The 24,668-nt window shown below is 32.8% G+C and overlaps 1 pseudogene; it reads left to right on the top strand.

Moving 5' to 3' along the window:
* Positions 1–22,614, top strand: part of LOC114293338 (uncharacterized) — a 79,175-nt pseudogene extending 56,561 nt beyond the window's left edge.
* Positions 22,615–24,668: the final 2,054 nt, after the last annotated feature.

Genomic DNA, 24,668 nt, shown 5'->3' on the forward strand with positions numbered 1-24,668 from the left:
TTATTTCCTCCCTTTTGAGGAACACTGTGGCGCGAGAGACCAACTTCGTGGTCGAACGCCACCTCCGGTACTTAACAGCCCATTTTCGGGGCCCCGGGCCACACGTTTCAGTCCCCCGAACCTCCGTTTTGCATCCGTTTTGGTTCATTTTTGGTGGAGACCTTATTTTCATTGTTAGGAAGCTTGTAGGAGGGTGGAAGGCCAGCAATTGTTCTGAAAAACCAGGTTTATTTCTTCATCGCTCTCCGACGCCCGTTTTCCTCACTTAAAAGCCAATGTTGACCACCCCGGGGCCACTTTCTTGAACCTTAAACCCCATATTTGTGTTGTACACACCTGAGAGGCCACCAATATTTGGTGGCCGACCAGTAATTGTGCCTGACCCTTTTGAACCCCTCTAAAAAATGATCTTTTCTCTCTCCTGGTTCACTTTTTCTGGGTTTTGACCACATAGTTGTGTTGTGCACATATGGGAGACCACCTTTTTGAGGTGGCCGACTAGTAATTGTATTTGACCTTTTTGACCCTTGGTCGGCCGACCATGGGAGGTGGTCGGCTGACCCCCTGAACCCTCAAAACCTGGCCGGCCATGACCCCCTCACCTGGTTCCTTACAGATATGCCCTCTTTTTCCCCCCAGATCCTGTATCCGAGGGGGGCTCTTTTGGGGGGGAAATTTGAATTTCATTTTCCCCCCCTTTCCTTGCCTCTCTCCCTCTATATAACCAGCCCCTCAGCTGCATTTTAGAGGGTTACAAAATTTTGTTTTGGAGCTCTTGCATTAAATCTCCCTCTCTCTCTATTCCAACCCTCAAAACCCCTTAAGTTCTACACTATTTACCCTACACCTCATAGCACAAGGCCTCCATCCCTCATTCCAGCAACTTGAGGCTTCTTTCCAGAGGTGAAGCGCTTCCAAACTTGGTCCAAGAGCTGCTGGTTCATTGGTCTACAAGGGTGAGTCCCATTTTCCCTCTTTATTGCCTTGTTTTTCTTTCTATCTAAGCCATACTTGCAAGCTTTTTTGGGCTCCGACCCAAACTATAAATAGTCATATTTTGAGCCCCTTTTCATGTTTGATCAAGGACCTCCTACTTTTTGAGGTCTCCTACTACCACTTGCCTCTTTATCTCTCTTTTAGGCCAATTTTTGCATAGTATTTTAGGCCTATTTGTGAGTTGTTTTGGACTTTGTCATAAACTTTAAAATAACTTGTTTTGAGCCCCTCTTAAACATTGTTGAAGGACTCTACTCTGTTTGAGGCCTCCTGCTATCACTTGCCTCTTTATCTCTCTTTTAGGCCAACTTTTGCATAGTATTTTAGGCTTATTTGTGAGCTGTTTTGGACCTTTTCATAAAATGTGAAATATCATGTTTTGAGCCCCTCTTCAATATTGTTGAAGGGCTCTCCTCTGTTTGAGAACAGCAGCTGCCACTTGTCTCTTTACCCCTCTTTTAGGTCTTTTCTTGCATGATAGTTTGGCCTTGTTTGTGATTATTTTTGTGGCTTGATATAAACTGTAAAGTGCCTTTTTTGAGCCCCTCTTCAACTTTTTTGAAGGGCTATTTTCCATTTGGGGCCATTTTCTGTCCCCTTGTGTTTAATCTCTCTTTTAGGGTCATTTTTGCATGATAGATTAGCCCTATTTGCATTCATTTTTGGGACTTGTTATAAACTGGAAATATGCATATTTTGGGACTTTCTTTCATCTGTCTTCATGCTTCATGATCAAATAATGCATGCTTTGTATAGCTGTAAGTCATTCCATGTGCCTAGTTTCGAATTTCGGGGTTCATTCCATGCATTGGGTGCCATGTTTCCATGATTCGGGGCTGTTTTGTATCACATTTCAGCGCTGAAATTTTCATGTTTGCATACCATGTTCCATGCCTTGCCAGGCTTTGGTAGAGTGGCATTTCTATGCCTTAGGTTCGGTCCTCGGTTTGCGTGCATGCGTGCACACGTTTCGAGTGTCTCATTTTCATCTAATGGCTACTGATGAGAGTGTGGCTGAGGTCCACTCATGTTGGTGTAAACCCATTGTGCATTGTGTATGCCATTTCATTTCATAACATTGCGTATACTAGGTTGTATATTAGCGCATTGTGTATGCCATGTTACCTCGTGCATCGTGTATGCCATTTCATAGCATCGTGCATGCTAGGTTGCATGTTAGAATTCATTCATGCATGTCATGCATATTGTATTGTGTTTGGGATAGGAGTTAGCCCGAGCACGGGAAACGAGGGACGTTTCGTACTTCGAGTGACGGAACGTGTCTCAAATCCCAGTCACCAACACTCCGGATAATTCACGATGGAGTTTAGGTCTTGTTGTGTTTATATGTGCATTCATTTCATATTGAGTCGTGCAATTCGACTTCTCGGCCATCATGCATCGATATGCGTAATTGGTGGCACGAGGATCGAGGACTACACTCCCCGAAGAGTAGTCATGCATACATATGTGAAAATACTTTGCCATGCCCCTTTGTTGCTCTCTGTTGCAGCAAATCAGAAATCAGCAGCCTTCCGGAGCTTGGCACGCATTCCAAGAACAATTGCAAACAGAGGCAAACCAAGGCATCGCGAGGGGTTCTTCGCATAAGGCAACCCAAACATGCATCATTCATCATCCGGAGCAGATTTGAGGCAGTCCCTGGCTTGCATGCCAATTTATTGCTTTCCTAATTTAATTTGTTAATTAATTAGGGTTTTGTACATATTTGGACTGTAATTATTCATTTGGGACTGTATATTATTTATTCGGACCCCCCGAGCGAGGGCACAACTGTAATAAGTGTGCGTGTGTGTGATGTATGTCTTCCAACCCCACGTCTTTCTCCCTTTTATTTACCCGCTTATAATGGTTAGATTAGGGCATGTTTCAATTAGCATACAGTATGATAGCATGTTTGCATTCATTCATCTGTTTTGCATGCACCGGGCTCGGCGCATCATACTAACTGCATTGTATTTTCAATTCCAAGTTGAATATATGTTAGCTGTAGCATTTCATATGCCATGTCTAGAATAGCCGAGCCTGCTATAGTTGCACTTTTGCATGTGTTGCATTAGGCATTTCTGTATAATTAGGATCATGCATAGATTTCTAATTAGCTTCTGTTTTGGCTTGGAGTACTCGGTAAGTTTTATGCTTTAGCATCCGTGCATGCGTGTGAGTGACTGCCATGATAGCATGCTTACCATGAGGCTAATTGCTTATGTGATATATCTGCCTGAATGCTTGTGGGTGAAGGTTGGGTTATTTGGATTGGAACAATTCATTAATTGTGAGTTTTAAGCCCACTAGATAGTGGCAAAAATCATGTTTTCTAAGCCCACCCGAGGGTGGCAAATCCACGTCTTAGCCTACTTGCGGGTAACACCATCAAACCATTTTCAAATAAACAAACATGAAATGTTTTGTTCCAATTCAGGCGATCCAGTCTATACTTGTATGCTGTGCGCATCACATAGTAAATCTAGGCTAATAACCGAAATAAGAACGCATAATGTTTTCAAAAATAGATATCATGGTTAGTAGAGGCCGATCTTTGGAGGTGCTCATGAAGTGACCTTCCCCAATCATACCCAAGTTCCCGAGCCGAGGCAACTTTGGTGATGACGGACACGTGGCCTTAGGCAAACGAGTCAGTATTTTCAAAATTTTCTCAAAATAAAACATTTAGGTGGCGACTCTGTATCTGGCAAAACAGTCCATGTTTGGCACTTCTTTCAAAATCTGTTTTCTCAAAACGATTTGCCGGATTTGGACTCTTTGGTTCAGATTTAGAACCGTGACAATTCGAGAGTCCGAACTGTAGTTCACCCCAATACGAACAGAACGGGACTCACCCTCCCGGGACGTTCGGGGACGTCTACATACACATATTTCAAACAGGACTTATGGATAATTTTCCCATTTATTAATAAGGATAAAACGTATTAAATATTAAAATAATTTTTTTTTTCCCTCACGGTACACCCTAATCAATTATATGTATTCTTCCTATTCAAATCTTCATCTTCTTTCTCAAGTTTCATGTATATATATATATATTTTTTTACTTCACTCCAAAACTCCAATTCACCTCACCAAAAATTATCACGTATTGTTAATTGCAAATAGAAGAAAGTTTGAATAAAATCAAACAATGGATGAAAGTAATAATCAAAACAGTTTTTTGAAACAACTCATAAAAGAAGAGGTAAATATTCACATAAATATCAAAGTACAATTATTGATTTCTGTGTTTTTTTGTTATATAAAAGTGAATATTCCGCTTGTTTTCATTATTATTGCTCGGACTTTTCATATCCGAACAATTTCACTTTGTTCGGCAGGGTATAGCCAAACAAAGTGAATTTGTTCAGTTCTACAAGTCTGAACAAATTCACTTTATTCGGTTCTGAAAGTCTGAACAATAATGACGAAAAATAAGTTGAATATTTGTTGTCCTCTTTCATCGTCCTCCTTCTCTTTCGTCGTCTTTCTTCACCGATGTTGCCATCGCCGGTGTTGGGCTTCTTGTTCGTATTCCATATATGTACATGAATAATTAAAAAAAAAAGTTTTTCAAAAGTAACTTGGGCTCACTTAACATTTTTTGGATGTAAATTGAATCTCCCGAAACATTTTGGGGCTCTTAATTTTTGTTAAAATTTGGGAGATCCAAGGCAATAACCTTTGCTCGTCTTAGACCAGGGCCAACTGTGGGTAGAAGAGGGTTTGGTTGGCGGAAGTAGTGGTTTTGGCGGTGGAAGATTGTGTGGGAAGGTGGCAGTACGGCATTGCCGAAGAGAATACAAATAATAGTTGTTGGTTGTGTTGATGGAGAGAGAAATACTTGAATGGATCATTATGCCCTTGAAAAGTGGCCATTTGCCGCTTATGTGTATAATTTTTGTCAAAACTCTTAACTGTCAATTTTTTATTAGACTAAATTGACAAAAAGTTTAAAATGAAGGTTAAAAATCAAGCAAACTAAAATGACACTACGTGTAATGTTTAGGGATGAATTTCCCCATTATTTTATTAGTCATCCTTTACTTTTCTAAATTTATAATTATAATTAGCTTGCTTGGTTAAGTTTTTTAACTAACACTTTTTAGAAAATTTTACTTTTTTGTTTTTCATTTTTTTTGTTTTACCTGAATTTTTTTAATATTTTAAGTAATTTTTTTTTTTACTTTTTAGACATAGCTAACATAAACATACCTAAAAAGTAAAAAATTTGTGAAAAAAACCTTTTAAAAATTTACTAAATACCAAAAATAAAAATAAAAAATACGAAAATTCAGTACATTTTTAGTATTTTTATGTATATTTTTTTAATTTTTTAAAATATTTTTTCACAAATTTTTTACTTTTTAGATACATCTAACTAAGGTGCATCTAAAAAAGTAAAAAAAAAAATATTTAAAATTTTAAAAATATTCACTAAAAACAAAAAAACATGAAAATCAAAAAACTTAATTTTCAAAAAACTTAATCTAAAAAACTCAAACAAAACACACTGAATAATGTCCACCGCATTACACTAAAAAATCATTATGTTCTATCATGAAATAAAGCCACACACATAATACAAAAGGGATATTATAAACAAATTAATTGTACTAATGTTTAAGTGCAAATTGGCCTATAATAGATGGAAAATAGAACCTCCAATATAAACTTGCTAACCTCATTATGAGATAGAGACATTATATGTATTAACAAACTACAAAAAGAGGGCAATGTCAATAAGTGCAGTTCTGTATACTTCATGCAAAGACTACGTCTGAACGACTTGAATTTTATATAGCTTTCAAAATTGATTGAAAACTATAAATTCAAAGTTAAAAAGACTGATACCCTCTATGAGGGGAATGAGTTAACACATATAATGTAAATTTTAAAAAAAGTGAATTAGCTCAAGATTACTCAGCTTACTTTTTTATAGATATGATATTGTGGTTATAGATTTTTCCCCTTTCAAGTCAACTTATATATGCTCCATTTTGTGTCTTTCTTTTAGTGTGATTGTAATTTAAATCTTTCAATCACTCCAAACCCATCTATAAAAGGTTAAACAGACCTTGCTTTCACTATTCTCTGTCACTTTAAGAATGCACTAATCAAGCAAATCAGAGGCAAAAAATCCAGCACCCATCAATTGTAGGTTAGTTTTTCTTGTTCCGTTTAATTTACATTTCTTACTTCTCATGCAAGTTTCAGGAAATGCTTTGGAGAGATGATTTATTTGTATTTACTATTAGGTCATTGAATTTATGTCACAACTACATTCATGCAACTAAAAATTGGCTCTCTTTCTGACATTTTGTCAGCATTAATAGAAGGTAATTAAATTTAAATAATAAATGAGACAGTGAAATGAAATCAAAAATTTTACAGAAAGTAAACTCTTCTACAAAATTTATATAGAATTTAATAGTTGTTTTAAAATCATTGTGCTTTCTGTAATTCAATGTCATCATTTTTTCATATTTTATTTCGATTAGTGATATCTGTCCTTTGTTTTTCGTCTTCATGAACTAATTTAAATTCTGGTACCAAGCTCTATGACAAGGTCATAATCTCCTTTGGTTTCTAATATTTTTTAAGGATCAAAATTCACAATTAGTCATGATAGTATGTGTGAAATACACTTAAACACCTAGCTGGTAACATATATATGTTTTATTTAAAAAAAAATTATTTTCCTTTTAAGGTTTTTAAAAACAGTTTCATTATGAAATTCTGTTCATGCATGTCTTTGTAACAGGTTTACTGATTTAGGATGGAGAAATTGGGGCATCAGAGGCTAACATGTTTGCTCGTGGCATGGTCGACATTGCTTGTTCAAATCTTTTTCATTCGTGCTGCAAATTGTAGTCAACATAATGGGTGAGAAACTAAACGAAGCATTTTATTGTGAACTTTTTTTCACTGCTTTTCTATTGGTGTTATTATGATAATCTCTTATATTGTTTCCTAACTTCAGTTACAATGTTTGACCATTAAAACTGTAGATTATTTGTTGCAAAGTTTACAAGTGAAACTGCTACAAGTGGTTTATGAAGCTTGGCCGTGTTAAATGTTACTGAAGGTGTTGCCTTTGCTCATTCACTTTAATGCCACTTATGGTGAAACCATAAGTGTCTTGATGCATTAAGAATTGATACACCTAATAAACAGGATTAGTGCGAATGCAAAATACAAACATGAATAAGAATAAGAAACAAAGATCAAATGTAAAAGAACACAAAAAATTTACGTGATTCTTCCCAAAACTAGTTGTGGTTTGTAATATGATCAAAAAGCTATAATATCTAGAGCTAGCCTTTTCTCTCTTCAATTATGAGTATATAGAAATGAGAGCAACAAGTGCGTAAAAATATCAAAATATCCTTACTCTAAAATTCAGGATCAAATGGTTAGTATTCAATCCTTATCAAGATCCACACCACCCTAAAATGATGCTCCAGCTAATGTGGCTTGATTCATCCCAACCATTCCTCTCCCGGTAGATAAGGCTAAAGTAGTAATTTCAATATGAAGAAAAAGAAAAGAAAAAAAAAGGAACTCTAGAATGATACTTTAGTTCTTGTTAGCAATCCTAAACATAGAAGCCCTCTGAGTCCTGTAGTCATTTTAAATGAGCATCACTAGCTACTAATGTAGATTAAATCTCTTATTGACATTCATAAAAAACCAATTAGATAAGGATGTTGTATAATCTGTAGCTGTTTCTATTCTCTATACAAAAATGTAGTTGAGTTATATATGGTGACTTGTTCATTAATGTTGTCCGTGAGTTGGGTATCTTTCTTCAAACTGCAGAGGAATTTCAAGGAATGAAACCAGACAAGAACTTGCCCTAGCTGGTGGGGTCACTTTGCAAATACAGGCTAACCAAGTATGACTTCAACTATTTAGTTATTTATTTCTCTCTATATTTTGATTTCATATGAAGAGTCCAAGGACTGAAGAAATAATAAATAAATAAAATTTTTAGGCACAAGTGTAGTCTCCCAGCCAATTGTTTTCTCTTCTAGTGTACTTTTTGTGTTTGTAGCATTCGGTATGTACATGTTCAAAGATTGTGCTCTAAAGAACTCATTTTCAAGACATTAATCTAGTGCAATCACTTTCTTGCCTAAAAAATAAAAATAAAATAATAAATAAAAGCCTTTTGTATGTTGGTGCAACTAAAATTAGGGGTTTTTGGTGGCAAGTCTTGCGGTTAGGGTTATGATATATTAGGCATCAACACTTTTTATTTACTTAAGATATCCCGTTAATTAGTTATTTATGGGTGATGATTCAAATTAACTCGTCATTTAATGGGGTGTGCATGCCCTTAGTTTATAAGCTCAGGAACTCATGTTGATCTTGTTGCTCAGCAAGTTGGTTAGTTTTTTTAGTTTCAAGTTTTAAAAATGTCATAACTTTCATTGTATACATCAATTTGTTGTAACAGTCATATTTTTAAAATTTGTTGGTTGAGATTTGTTAGAAGATATCAATATTGGATATGAAATTATGTTTAAAAAAATGAAAATTTCAAGCTTCCAAAAAAATTATTTATAAAATTGTGAAACTAGTTTTTGTCCTTTAAAAAGGGAGAAATTTTGCAGTTCCTATATTGTGAAATTAGAAAATTTCACAATTTTTGTTTGAAAAAATGTCGAATTTCATAGTTTCTCAAATTGAAAAACTTAAAAAATTACAATGTTTAAGATACCGCAAAAGTGCACACTTTCTGTATAGAAATTGAGAAACTTCTTGATTTTAGAAACTTTCTCCCCAAAAAAAAGTGCACAAATCATCGTCATGGATTGTGGGCCTTATTCAAGATAATATAGTACTTAGAACATCATACATTCTGTTGTATGAAAATTTTAGGGTTTGTATTTATTTTGATGGAATATGATCTTCAGGTAGTGATGTCTAATGGCATCGTTTCCGTCACTTTGTCAAACCCAGCGGGCATGGTCACGGGAATACAATATAACGAGATTAATAACGTACTTGAAACTATCAACAAAGAAGATGACAGAGGGTATTTACATCTACTTTGTCTAATTTAGGAGTGTTGTTTGATTTCCTTAGATGTGCCGATAATACCTTATATACACTGTGTGAAGCCCTAACATGAGGCATTAAATATTTTGTGGTAGCTCGAATTTCATCTTACCCTGAATGGCTCGAGTTTTGGCTTGTCAATCGACTGACCGATCATCTTGCAGGTTGTCTGGAAAGAAAGTTGATAGTCGCAGATGATAAAATGACAACTGCGGTAGACAAATATTGTATCGGTCATCAGGATGGTTTTCCAGGAGATCGACTGGCAAGTCCAAATTTGATCCATTCAAGCAAACTCAATTAGAGCTACCAATCTTTATTGTTTTCACATGCACACAAATTTTGTTTTCATACCAAACTTAAATAATAAAATTTATTTATACAGATAGCAAAATCTAATTTACAATAAAATTAAACATTAAGACAATTTAAAACTATAATATAAAATAAAAATTAAACAAATTGTAGAAAAATATTATTTAAACATTACCATCCTTGAACTTTTAGCTGTAAAGTTACTAATTAGACTTTTATAATCTAACTCATCTATCAAATTTTTGTTCATGAACGACAAAACTAATTCATTTAATATTTGTTGTAACATGGTGACCGAAAATAATCAATTTTTATTTTGAAAAACTCCTAGTCTCAGGAAAAAAAAAAAAGAAAAAAAAAAGAATAGCCAGTATAGTCATGAAAAACATGAATAGATGAAAACTAAGACTCGTGAAAAACAACTCTCAAACAACAAAAGCAAGATCATAAATCAACCCAAGTCAAGATAAACCAAACTCCCCCCACTAAAAGCAACCACAAACACTGAATACAGTGAACAAGAAGAAAACGACAAAAAATAATATGGTGTAGCAAGTAAGGAATTTCATATTTGTACTTTAAAACACACAAGATTATCCAAGAAGCACAATTACTAGTAAATACAATGTGCACAGTCTGTAGAAAATTCCTCATGAAAGAAAGTGATGCATTATGTGAAAAGCATAGATCCCATGATAAAAGTATGTGTGTGACTCTTGGAGTTCGACAAACACTAGATTCAATCCTAATAGTGATCTAAAAGTTAGACCTCCGTCAAGAGAATCTAAGCACAACAAAGGAAAGTCAAACCACTAGGAATCAAGGGGTATTTGGTGAGTAAAGGCGGAGGCTCCCCCTTAATCAATGAATCTTTTTTTTTTCTTTCTTTTGCACATTTTTTCTTTGTTTTGCATATTTTTTCTACTTCTCTTTCTTTTTCTTTTTTTCTTTTTCTTTTACTTTTTTTTTTGCACAATCATTGGCGGCTGACACGCTCAAGAGTATGGAAACCGAACTAGAGAAGCATGGATATAATAAGGATGGCCTGGTTGGTGACTCTGATGTAGCCTTTTCCTCATGGCTGGACTACAAAGAATAGAGGGGAAAGCCGTGGAGCTGCAAAAAGATGGAGGATGGTTAAGAGACTCAACATCACCCAAGATATGCTAGTATAGGTCAATTCCTCTAGAAACGCAAAAAATCAATGACAGAAGTCCATAGAGAAAAAAATAATCACTAAGACGGAAGACTCCAAAATTTGCTAATCCAAGAGTGTGTACAGAATGAGACATACTAATCAAAAAACACACACTCCAAAATGAATAATGACCACAGAAAGCACACATATATTAACATGTAATGGATATTCTCATCAAATCTAATATGCACCAAGGACCATTTAAAAATTTCAAGCTTGCAAAACTATACTAAGAAAATCTTTTTGAGATTTTTTTCTTTTTTTTTTTCAAAAATAAAGCAAGACAAAAAAATGAACAAGCACACATTTTTTTTTTCATTAAAAACAACACACAAAAACCCAAAAGCTAAAACAAATAAACAAATTAACACAAGTCAAGTTTTCTCACCCAAACTGCTTTAGTACGAACAAAGTTGTGAGAATTGCAGTTCTTGGGTGGTGTCTTGACATTGTGGTTCCTTTCCCCTGCAATAGGAACCCGTCTCGACATGGTTTCCAACTTCCTATTCCTAGGTCTAGGCAAATATACTTTCCCATACAACTTATAACAATAAGGGCGAATATAACCATGCATACCACAATGATAACAAATAAAAACAGGGTGCACCTTGTTTTCTTTTACCTTACCAACTCTAGGAAGTTTGAGAAGTCCATCCTTATGTTGAATTTTTTGTTCCCCCTTTCCTTGAGTTCTTGTATCATGAGATGTGGAAGCAATTTGTTTTTGCTCTTTCTTACCACCAAAGCAATGCCACGCTTGTCACAACTTATTTGTTGAGACCCAATGATATCCTCCAAAGTCTTTGATCCTTTGTTCCAAAGACCAATGGTAGCCATAGCACACTTGAGCTCTTCCTCTTTCTTGATCATTAGTGCTTCCAAAGCAACTTGTGACATCTAGAGAGATTCAATCTTTTCTTCATACATGGCATGGGTTTGCAGTAGCTCATTCCTCTCTGTCTCACAAGTCAACAGTTTTGCACAAAGAGCTTGTCGATCATTAGAAATCTTAAGGGCATCATTCCTAGCCTCGGAAATCTCTTTTTTTAACTTGACATTCTCACTTTCACATGTTTTGAGTTTCTTTGTGAGTTTGTCATTCAATTTAAATAAGTTAAGAGACTCCTTATACAACTTTTGATATGCTTGCTGAAGTTTTTCATCTTCACTCCCCGAGGATTCATCAAGTAGAGGTGGTCGAACCATAGAATTTCCCTCACGAATTGAATCCATTATCACAAATCAAACAAGATCTCGTTCTAAAAGAATTTTTTGAAAAAAAAAATAGAACAACCTGCTCTGATACCAATTGAAAAATCTAGAAATCCCCTAGATATTGATTTGTGATTATGTAACAATTTTAAGCAGTATATAATAATCCCAATCAAACAATCAAGACAAATCAACATAACGATTTTAACGTGAAAAAACCACAATTGGACACCTCCAACTGTGATTAAAAAACCACGGGCAACAGCCACAAAACAATCCACTAAGAAGATTTAAAAGAATTACACAGGTATACTTTCAATTAGCTAACGAATCCACGCCTAATTGAACCAACCTCTATGCGCCTCTTCCAACCCCGTCTTCACCTCAGAATTGTCTTTACGATGAGCCACTCCAAAATCCACCGAAGCTTCAGGCTCGAATTCTTCAGAATCCACCGAAGAACAACTCTCTCTCTCTTATGTATAACAAACAAAACCTTTGATGTACTCTCTTTAAACCATGAGTTGAATACTCAATAAAACATCAAAGAAAACTAACAAAATATCCCCAGATATAAACCTTAAGAACCAAAGAGAAGATCTGGAGGAATTAAATAGTTTTGGGAGAAAACTAACTATTTATAGAAAATCCAAAAGTAATCCTAGTTTTGGAAGAAATCCAATTACTTTTGGAAGAAAATCAACTTCTTAAAGAAATCCTTGTCAAACGGGATTGCCAATAATAAAACCTAACAGTAGGTATTGGGATGTTGTTTGGGCAAAGCTTGGAGCTAATATTATCTACAGCAAGTAAGTTTTTGGCTTAATTTTTTATTTAAATTTTTACATTTGTAAAAACAAATTAGTATGAATGGAACCAGTGAAGAGGAAGCTACATTGTGTAATGGGAAGATTCGAACTTGCTTTCATGCTTACCTGATATATTTATATATAAAAGAGTAATATTAGAGGTCTCAAATATTTTGTCAATACTTTTACTAAATGTCTCACATGAATAAAAATGTTGATAAAATATTTAGGGTCCCTAACATTTTCCCAAAAAAAAAAAAAAAAGGGTCATAGGCAACTCTTATTCTTAAAGTTTCTTGGCTTAATTATGATTTTCAATAAATGAATTGCTATATAGTAACAGTAATGCTTTGATCACAAATGATTTTCATAGAATAAAAGACAAATTATGTACGCTTGGTTTTAAAAGGTGTGAACATTTATGAATTAATCCTTTAAACGACTATTGTTCAGGTTATTGGGAAAAAGTATGAAGGTGATAGTGCAAAATGATAATCAAGTAGAGATTTCATTTATAAAGACATGGAATAATGATGGAGTTCCATTAAATGTGGATAAAAGGTGCAATGTAAATCCTTATAACTTCTATATTTTGAATACAAGTATTAATAATGTTACACTTATCATATTTTTATGTTATATTATATTTATTATTTCTTGTAATAACTCTTCAGGTTTATAATGCTGCAAGACAGTGCGGGATTCTATTCTTATGGAATATTTGATCGCCCAAATGGAATGCCTGAAGTGAATATAAGAAAACAAGTAATTTGAGTTGAATAAGTTCATTGAAATCATGATTATCACTATAAACCTAAAATTGTTTTGCTAAAAAATTTCTCTTCAATTTGACTCAATGTCAATCTAAATTCTACCCGCAACTTTACTCATAGAATTTTGAGGTGAACATCGAGTTTAATTGAAGAGAAATATGTATCTATATTTTTTAATCTATATATCTAGATTGATAAATAATGAATGAATGGATAATGAACAGGTTTCATTACATGGCAATATCGGAGCAGAGGCAAACGGAGATGCCAATGCCGGAAGATCAGATAAGGGGTGTGGCACTTGACTACCCAGAGAGGCTGTTCGATTGACTAACCCAACGAATTCACTCCTCAAAGGGGAGGTAGGTAGTCTACTTTTAAAATGGAACTTTTTATACTTAGAAAAAAGTTAAGTTTGTGACTATTGGGTAGTTTTATTTCTAATCGTTTTTATTTAGAGATAAGTATTAGAAAAAGCAAATACTAATAGATTATATTATATTTAACATGCATGTATTGATCAGTGATATAAAAAAATGTTTAAAACAAAAAATAATATATAGCAGTTCTCTAATAAATTTGATACATCATTTTTTAACCTATTATATATTATAAAGGTTTAAATTATTTGAAATCTCTTAAATTTTTCTTATAATTGGGGAGTTTAATGTTCCTCGAGGCCGACTATAAATGCAGTGCGGTCACATTTAAAATAAATTTAATTTACATATTTTTTTTAAAATATTTTTTTAATAATTGTTAATAATATGTATTGTATTGTATTTAATTGGAACTTAAACTGTAATTGTAACAGTAATGATTCAGACCACTAATTTTGGTGCTCTAATGGAGCACTAATGATATGGAAATAAACAAAAAAAATAAAAATAAAAACAAACCAAGACCAAATCATCACATCATTGTGGGTGGAGCTCACTGCCAACTCATTAGAGCTACCTTTAGAGCTCAAAAATTAGAGTTCCAAAGCATTTTTCTAATTGTAAAACTTATTTGTTAGTTTTATTTAAATTTGTAACTCAAGTAAAGAAATTGCTTGTGTCATTTGTAATAGTGATCTTGATGTAGGTGGACGACAAGTATCAATACTCATGTGAATACAAAGATAATCAAGTTGGATTTCCGACAACCCAACAAGTGGACAGCTGGGGTGTCTCATGCTTGTGGATTGACACAGACTGGGATTTTGATTTGCAAAGGAAGCAATTCAAGTGGACAGCTTGATGTTCCTTCTCATTTACCATTCGAATTTGAAGGTATTGCAATGGGTTCAAATCATAGCTGTGCAATTCAGAGCAAAAATGGGTTGGTTCTGTGTTGGAGAGGAGGGTCAAGAGAAAGAAGAAGGCAAAAAGAAAAAAAAAAAAAAACTTTCAAAATGACGTCGTTTTGGAGGGCGACAGGGAGGACGGCAGGGGAGTGCGACCGAGGATCCAAATTCACAAATTATTATTAATCTCATCCATAATAATGCAAAATAAAAATATATATAATTTGAATTAATATATTCTTTATATGTATTATAAACGTGAATGAAATAAAATTATTTATTGTATTAATTTAGTTAAATAATTAAAATTACACTAATTTTATTAATTATTTATTTTTTTACTATTAATCATGTTAATTAAACTGAGCATATTTTTTTTTTTTAGAAAAACATATAATATTGCCTTTATCGCTTCACATTTTTCTGGATGGAGTGTAGGCCAATCTTGAATTATTTTATGTGTTTGTATTGTTATTGCAAAACCAAAATTTTATAGAAAATTTATATGCGCCAAAAAAAGTGTCCTTCAAAAATAAAAAAATAAACCACTAAAATGATATACATGGCATCAATTAACTTTGACGTGGTATGAGTTACGGTCAAAATAAATATTTTGATTCAGATATTTTGTGTTATTGAGTAATTTTTTAGGTACTTTCTGGGAACACTATGGCAGAAATTTTGAACATAAATTTGTCCAAAGTGATGCTGGCTCTCATTTGACTCCTATTTATTTGTATGTGTGTGATTATTATATTTGAGGGTGAACTGTGTACAGATGTTTGTTAGTACCCATTATGCTAGGAAAGATGTGGGGATGAAATTTAAAGCTGGAGAGCAAGGGAAAAAGGTTTTCGGCCCTGTTTTTATATATCTCAACTCTGCTTCTAACAACCAGAAATCTGCACTTTGGCAAAATGCAAAATCACAGGTATTTGTTTACATCTTTTATCTAAGTCAGAGCAATGCAAATTATTAATGATTAATAGTTGACAATCAACTCAACTCAATTCAAGTTTTTAAATTGTGTTTACATTTTTATTATATGTACACGTATTTAACTCGTTTATGGAAGAGAGAATCCGTCTATAGGGAACCAAACAGTTCTACTATGAACACAGAAATCTGTCAAGAATTGGATCCAAAATGCACATAAATGGACATGTGCCGTGTTTTTATAAACTTTTTTCAGGACTTAAACTTTTAGATGAATTGACAATTAACAATTTAATGAAAGATAATATCCATTAATTGCATTCACATTTGATATTCATTAGATGTTGAAAGAAATTGGAAGCTGGCCATACAATTTTCCACAATCACCAGATTTCCCTCATTCCAACCAACGGGGCTCTGTCAGTGGTCAATTACTTGTTCGTGATGGGTACACTTTCTATTACCAGTTGTGTTATATACTTAGAAAAATTAATCAAATTTTACTCGTAATTGAAATAAATTATTTTCTAATTGTAGTGGGCAAAATTCCATGCCAGCAGCTCATGCTCAAGTGGGTTTGGCACCACCAGGAAATGAAGGATCATGGCAATATGAAAACAAGGTTAGTATTAATTTTTTTTGTAAACCATCAATGAATAATAATAGTAAAGCTCTAGTGAAGAAGAAAAGAAATATATTTTGTGTTTGGTAACAGGGTTATCAATTCTGGAGTCATGCTGATGGTGAAGGGAATTTCTGGATAAAAGGAGTACGACCTGGAAATTATAATTTGTTTGCTTGGGTCCCTGGAACTATTGGAGATTACAAATATGTTCCTTCTATCAACATCTCTCCAGGTTTTTATTGCTAATAATTACTTCTTTTAATTTAATTTTTCAAAAAAACCAACGAAAATTGCCAGTTCTGGCAGTAGAAACCCTTCAATCCATAAAAGAGAAACTGATAATATTAGTTTAGTTTTGAATTAATCAAAATACAAGAATACAGTCCTATATACAATACAATAGTCATATTTGTAACCGACTCGAAATGATAAAGAAATAGAAAAAAATTGTAGCAAATTTGAGATAAATTCAAAATTGGGTAATAAATATTTGGGTAAATTACATTTACCTCCCCTGAGGTTTCTAACAAATACAGGGACTTCCCCTGTGGTTTGAATAATTACAGTAACCTCCCTTACTTTACCTGACAATATCAAGATTCGCCCATGCTGTCAAAAATCACTAAACGGTGTTACTTTTTCCTTAAGAAATTACTTTATTGCCCTTTCCTTTAAAAATATTAAAAAATATTTTTGGATCGGAGGATAGGTTTAGAGTGTTTGGAACAGTATTTTTGGATTTATTTTTTTAAAATATTAAAAAATGTTTTAAAATAATTATTTTAAATATATATTTTTTATTTAAATATTTTATTTTATTTTGTAAATATTTTAATTTTTTAATTTTAATATTTTAAACTCAAAACACAATTTCACACTCAAATCGTAACCAAACACATAACTCAAAACTCAATTCAAAAATTATTTTTAAATCTCATAACCAAACACATAACTCAACACTCCATACTACTTTCAAAATTCTACATTCAAATCGTAACCAAACGCATAACAAAAAAATAAAATATTTAAAAATATGTTTATAAAATAAAATAAAATATTTTAAATAGAAACTATATATTTAAAATTAAAATAAAAATTTAAAATTTTTTTAATATTTAAAATATTAAAAAAAAAAATACAACACATAGTTGTATGAAATATAATGCACATTAAAATAAATAAATAAATATTTAAAATATAAAATATTTACCCTAAAAAAATAAATTCAAAAAATTTCAAAATTTATAACCAAACAATTTTTTTCTTTTCAAAGCTCATAACTCAAAATACGACTCCACACTCAAATCATGATTCTAAAAATAATTTTAAAAAATAAAATAAACTTTTTTTGAAATTTTTTTTCTTTTAAAATAGAGTTTTTGAAAATGTTTAGTTTTGAGTTTTGGAAAGAGTTTTGAGTTTTAAAAAAAGTTTTGAATTGAGTTTTAAGTTTGTGTTTGGTTATGAGTTTTGAAAATAATTTTTGAATTGAGTTTTGAGTAAAAACATGTTCCGAAAAAAGATTTTTTTAGAAACATGTTTGGTTCTCTTTTAGAATCGCAATTCCAATTAGAAATTTTCAAAAAAAAATTCAAAACTCATAGAGTGTTAACCAATTACACAATTCCAATTAGAAATTTTCAAAAATCTTTTCAAAACTCATAGAATCACAATTCAATTAGAAATAATTTCTTGAATTTATTTTTTTAGGGTAAATATTTTATATTTTAAATATTTATTTGTTTATTTATTTTAATGTGCATTATATTTCATACATCTATGTGTTGTATTTTTTTAAATATTTTAAATATATTTTTTAAATATTAAAAAATTTTAAAATTTTTATTTTTATTTTGAATATATAGTTTTATTTTAAATATTTTATTTTATTTTATAAATATATTTTTAAATATTTTAATTTTTTTTGTTATGCGTTTGATTACGATTTGAATGTAGAGTTTTGAAAGTAGTGTGGAGTGTCAAGTTATGTGTTTGGTTATGAGGTTTGAAAATAATTTTTGAATTGAGTTTTGAGTTATGTGTTTGGTTACGATTTGAGTATGAAATTGTGTTTTGAGTTTAAAATATTAAAATTAATAAATTAAAATATTTACAAAATAAAATAAAATATTTAAATAAAAATTATATATTTAAAATAAAAAATAATTTTTTATTAAATATTTTTTAATATTTTAAAAAAATAAATCCAAAAATATTGTTCCAAACACTCCAAACCTACCCTCCAATTCAAAAACATTTTTTAATATTTTCAAGAGAAGGACAATAAGGTAATTTCCTAAGGAAAAAGTAACACCGTTTAGTGATTTTTGATAACAGGGGGGAATTTTGATATTGTCAGGTAAAGAAGTAGAAGTTACTGTAATTATTCAAATTACAAGAAATATCCATGTATTTGTCAGAAACCTTAAGAGAGATAAATGTAATTTACCCTAAATATTTTTTTTAAAATGCCAAAATAAATGGCATCAGCATCATATACTCGCGTATAAAGATAACTAATCAAAACATTCGAAATATAATAAAAACAACAATTCTAGGCCTTGAATGTTGGAATTCAGCCCAAAACGAGTTTTTCTAGTTGGACCTTATTGGATTGGACTATCATATTCGAATCCAATTCTAGCGATCGACCCAAGTAACTTTTTTTTTTTTTATCAAAGCCCATAAACTTGGGGTTTTGTTTTTTTTCTTTGTCAATCCAAACACTCAAAGAACTCCAAGTATAGCGCCTTATATTCTACATTATAAACGCAATTTGAAAAGAGCAATCAGACTTGGAGGTTCATTTTTGAAATATTGAGTTAATTTTTTTTTTCAACAACACTACAAATTCATCCTTATCAACCTAAAATTTACTTAGAAAAAAAAGTTAATGGTTCAAATTCATTTTACTCGTATACGTCACACTTCATCAATTTGATTTTCAGTACATAAATACATTCGGGATAAGTTATGGGTTCATAAGATAGATTCCTAGCATTTTTAAATTTTTTTAGGCCAAAATGATATTATATGTTTAAATGGACATACATTTGTCTATAAAACTTACTTATTTGTCTATCTATTCAAATGTAACATTTTTTTTTTTTATGTCCAAATATCACATATCTATCCAATTGTCAACTACCTATTCACTTATTTGTTGATGTCACCTCCACCAACTACCGCTGTTCATTTGGAAACTTTCCAGTGACTTTCCTAGTGTCGGCGACTTTCAACTCATGTCCTTATCACCAAATAACATATAACCCCATAGGATTTGCACTTTTTACCAATTAACCCATTTGAATAAGTACCTTTATTTATTTATTTTTTAAAATTATTATTATTATTTCATGTTCAAATGCAGGATCTAATATAAAACTGAATAATCTGGTGTACAAGGCACCAAGGGCCGGTCCAACTGTATGGGAGATAGGCATTGCAGACCGTGGAGCAACTGAGTTCTTCATCCCTGATCCCAACCCATCGTTGGTGAACCATTTGTACAATGGCTTTGACAAGTTTAGAGCTCTTGAACACACCATAGTTGGCTTCAATCCATACAACTACATGCTCAAACACATCAATAAAATGTACATATATGTTTGGATTGCAGGTTTAGGCAATACGGGTTGTGGAACCACTACACAGAAATATATCCTCGCCAAGACCTCGTGTACACTGTAGGAGTCAGTAACTATAAGCGAGATTGGTTTTTCGCTCATGTTACCAGGTGTTTGTTTGTCTGTCTGTTTGTCTATAATTTTGCAAGTCCTTTGTTTATTGATCTAATAGAGGTATTGCATTTGCAATGCAGGAATGCTGGAAATAAAGCATACCAAGCAACTACATGGTAAATCTTATTTGACATCAAGACTGTTAATAAGGCTGCAAATTATACACTCCGTTGGCGTCGGCGCATGAAGCTGAATTGCATGTAAAGAATTTTCAACTTTCATTTATTCCATTACCATTATTTTTTAATTGTTTTTAGTCCATCTGGATGCAGCTTCAGGAATAATTGCTACTAATGACTTCATTTTTTATTTTATTTTTTTAATCGGCAAAATATCTTTATTGATGAATAAAGAAATCATTATATTAAGAAAGGAAAAGAAATGAGTGCAAAAAGTATCATAGCAAGACATACCAATTCCAACTAATGACTTCATTAAACTAGTGATTAAATTGAAGGGGGAAAAAAACAGATAGAATTTAGATTTTAATTTTGCGTGACTTTGGGCCACATATTGGATATATTAATTTATTTGATTCACATATTTTAAATTACAATAACTTTTTCCAACATTTTTGTTAACAGTTTGGGAGCACCACCGTAGCATGTGAATGTAATGCTCTTGAACCTATGAAAGAGCACAAAAGGAATGGATGGAGCTGTACTTGTCTTTCAATCAAAAGACTAATTAGGTCGGCTCCACTTATTCCATAACTATTGCCCTTATTAGTCTGATAAGCAACAAGTCTATGTGATGTGTTGGAACTCCATAAATATTAAACAATTATCCTCATCACTAAAAGCTCATAATTTTTTTTGAGATAAAAATAAACAAAATTAAGCACTTCTCTAACCTAAATTTGAGGTCACTAGAAGCCGTTTTTCCTCAAGTGCTGCATGCCCTATCAATCAAACATTTTGTTTGGTGGAATATTTATGCTGATGAAGTTTGTGTGGGTTATAACTTTTTGATCAACAAAAGAAAACTTTATTGATAAAGAAAGTATAACATACAAAACTAACATCAACAAAGAGAGAAGAGCAGATAGCACAAGACCCTAAATTGGTGAGAAACCAATAAAGGAAACAAAAGAGAATAGAAAAGAAAAGAACACAGAACAGAGTTACACTACTACAGCTTGTCACACCCGAATTAGCCTACAGCCAAACCAACAACAGCATAGAAGCAACAAACAGCAGCAAACCAGTAGCAAACTTCCTAGATTCATACCTGGCTACACAGCATAAGGCAGACTTCCTTTGATCATACCTGATTCAAACAGATCTGCCAGCAACATACCCTGATTAAAGCAGATTACCCTGATTAAAGCAGACTAGAGCAGAAGCATACACACCTCATCTAGCATCAAGCAGACTACATAGAGGGCAACATACCAAGCACACACACCCCAGAAGCACATACACCCAGCAGCAAATCCCTATAAACAACAAGTCACCTGATTCAGATTAGCCACTACATCATGCACTAAATAGTGAAACTCTGGCAGCCCAGACTTGGCCCACAACCCAACCCTAACTTTCACTATTTCACCAAGCTCATCCATATTAGGCTAATTTCCTTTAAAAACACACTCATTTCTTAACCTCCATAGTGACCATAACATTGCAATTAGAACAAGCCTCCAAATCCTCACAACTGACTTTTTAAATTTTGTTCCCAGCCACCATAACAGCACACCATCAACTGTAGTAGGAATGACCCAAGATACTCCCCACCATTGAAGCAAAGATGACCAAACCTTCCAAATCTCCGAGCATTGCAGGAACAAATGATCCACGGACTCTGGTTCCATCTTGCAGAAAAGGACAGATTCTCCACATTACTACTTAAGGCCCTAAACCTCTGTAAAAGACTAATGGTTTTAACCCTGCCCCTCCATGCCAACCAGCTCAAAAATTGAGCTTTTGTAGGGGCCACACCTCTCCATAACAGATTGGGAACCTGCAATTTTGGGCCTTGAATCACCTCATACCATTTCCTCATTGATGCCACAGTGAATTGACCTGAAGGAGATGCAGTCCACCTGACTAAGTCTGGCAGCTCCTCATTATCCTGGGAGCATCTCCAGTCAAGTCTTGCAGCCTTTGAACCTCCTCTTCCTCCCAAGCAAGAAGTGATCTTGAAAACAGAAACCTCCAATTTCCTGAGATATCCCTCCTCTGCATGAAAGAGCTCAGATTCCCCTCTTTATCCACAGATAATCTAAACAACCTTGGGAACTCTACCTTCAATTAAACATTCAACAGCCACTTATCATGCCAAAAGTGAATCCTACACCCATATCCTATCACAAGCTTGCAATTAGACGTAAAAAATTCAAAAAGCTCAGCATTAGCCCTTAACACACTCAGAATATCACTCCAAACAAAAGATTCTTTGCCAGTCCCTTGTGAGGTCCGAACCAACAATCAAACTGGTGCTCCTAACTTCAGCAGTGGGTTGATCGGCAAAGACAATGCGATAGCAAGGCATGGCATTCATGGTTTGTACCGGTTGTTCAGCATAAGTGTACCGGGAAGTCAGCTTTACAATGGCAAAAACACAATCTTTCTAATGCAGTCAAGAGCGTCAAGCCCCTTTCAAGGTGTCATGCACGAATACATTCGTTTAGAAGGTCCTAAATAGAACAACTTAAAAAATATTTATACAGTATTGTATTGTATGCCTTGTAATTACATTAAAGATATCAATGGTATATGAATGTGTTTTAATTTCCTATCTAATTTTGGTTCATGAATCATGAATAAACACGTGTTGTTTCTTAATGTCACGATTGAATCCATTGTTGGAGAGTGAACTTGTGCGTCTACATTATTATTCGCACGATAGTGTTACATGTACCAATTAGTATACTAACTAGTGTATCAGCACTAGTTATGACATTATTAATAATCTCACTCGTTAATCACATTACAAATATAAAAAACATCTTAAATTATGCAACGTCATCAATTGATACACTAGTTAGTACATTAATCGGTGTATTGAAAGGTTATGCATTTACATATCAATTCATGGATTAGATCAAAAGTCATCGTGGGAATAATCATTATATTACACGTTGATACACGTAATTAATTAGATGCATGTTCTTGTAAATCAATATATATATATATATATATATGTATATATATCCATGTATTGTAACCATTTTTCTCAAAAGTAAAATGAAAATTACAAAATATCATCTCCGTTGAGGGATGAGGCTAGGATTTCATTTTAGGTAGGGTCAAGAATAGTACAAGGAAATTTTTATACAGAAGCATAATTAGTTAATAAATTTAGATGTTAGAAAATTAAATTATGAATAGGATAAGAAAAAAAAAATCATCAATTTATTTATTTAAGGAATTTATGTCATGTGTATATATTGGGCTGCCTATGATGGAGAGACAATCTAACAGTGCTGAAAATTCTCTGGAATTAGCCGAAGCTGTGAAAGATGAATTGAGTCACATTTCCGTTGGAGATTCTGTGGAGATTCATTGGGCTTTCTTTGGGATGGCATCCATACCATTCCTAAAAAATGGAGAGGCCCCCAAACTTGGTGAGTTCAAACGTGAGATTTACTCCTTTGTCGCCAAAAGCTTATTAAGCAAATTTTAACCTGTGTTTGGATTATATATTTGAATAAGTTTGGATTATAGTTTTGGATACAAATTTGGAAAGAGAATGAGTGAGAAATAGAGGAGGGGGGGGGGAGGAGAACTTAACTTATATTTAATTCATATTGTCATTACCGATATTTTTTTTTTTCCTTTTTAAATCTCTATCCAATTTTACAATTTGAACACATTAACACCTTTACATTATTGATTGAGCCGGCCCTAACCCAAGGCTGCTGCCTTGGTCCCCCAAATTTTGGCAAATCTTAACCGTTCCTAAGTAATTTTAACTCTTATGGTATTAGTAGATTTAGAAATAAAAGTCCAAACCAACTCATAATTTCACAATCTAAATTAAAGGTTTTTAAAGCATCTCCAATTATTCATTTTTTTCCGATTTAATTTGATTATAGATTTGAGTAAAAAACTTGATTTCATATGAATTACTCTAACTAAATCAAATTTTGATGAAAATCTTTCTAAAAATTCTCTTCATATTCAAAATTTCCCTTTTCATCAATTTTGGTGGGAAAAAAAATTTCTTCAATATCTTTTTAAATTTCATCAAATTCAAATATGATGAATTCTAAATTGAATAAAAGAAAATGTTTCTCTCTTAAAATGCAAATTAAAAAAATATATATTTATAGATTTTATCCTAGGTATATTCACATTATACTAATTTTAGATTTATATTATATACCTTTAGAGGAAAAAATTTAAATAAATAATTTTTTTATTATTTATAAATGAAGAGCCCCAAGTTTACGACTCGCCGCCCTAGGGGTATTGTATTTGTCTAATCTCCATCAATGAATATTTTATCTTGCAATGTTAGGTGGATGAGGATGAGGGACAATTGAAAAGAGAAGAATGGATAGAAAACTTATGGAGTTGGGCTGGTCATCTAAAATACTGTCCATACTTTGTGTAGAAACAATCTTTGGGCCGAAAATATAAACCAACCAAAAGTTTCTGGCCAGCCCAATCTTTCAGGCCTATCGTCCAATAAATTACAGGTTGGGTTTAGTGCCTTCACAGAATTGTTGGGCTAACAGTCACCACTAAAATAGG

Source organism: Camellia sinensis, chromosome 1 (genome assembly GCF_055761805.1).
Source record: "Camellia sinensis isolate YWXY chromosome 1, ASM5576180v1, whole genome shotgun sequence".
NCBI classification, from domain to species: Eukaryota; Viridiplantae; Streptophyta; class Magnoliopsida; order Ericales; family Theaceae; genus Camellia; species Camellia sinensis.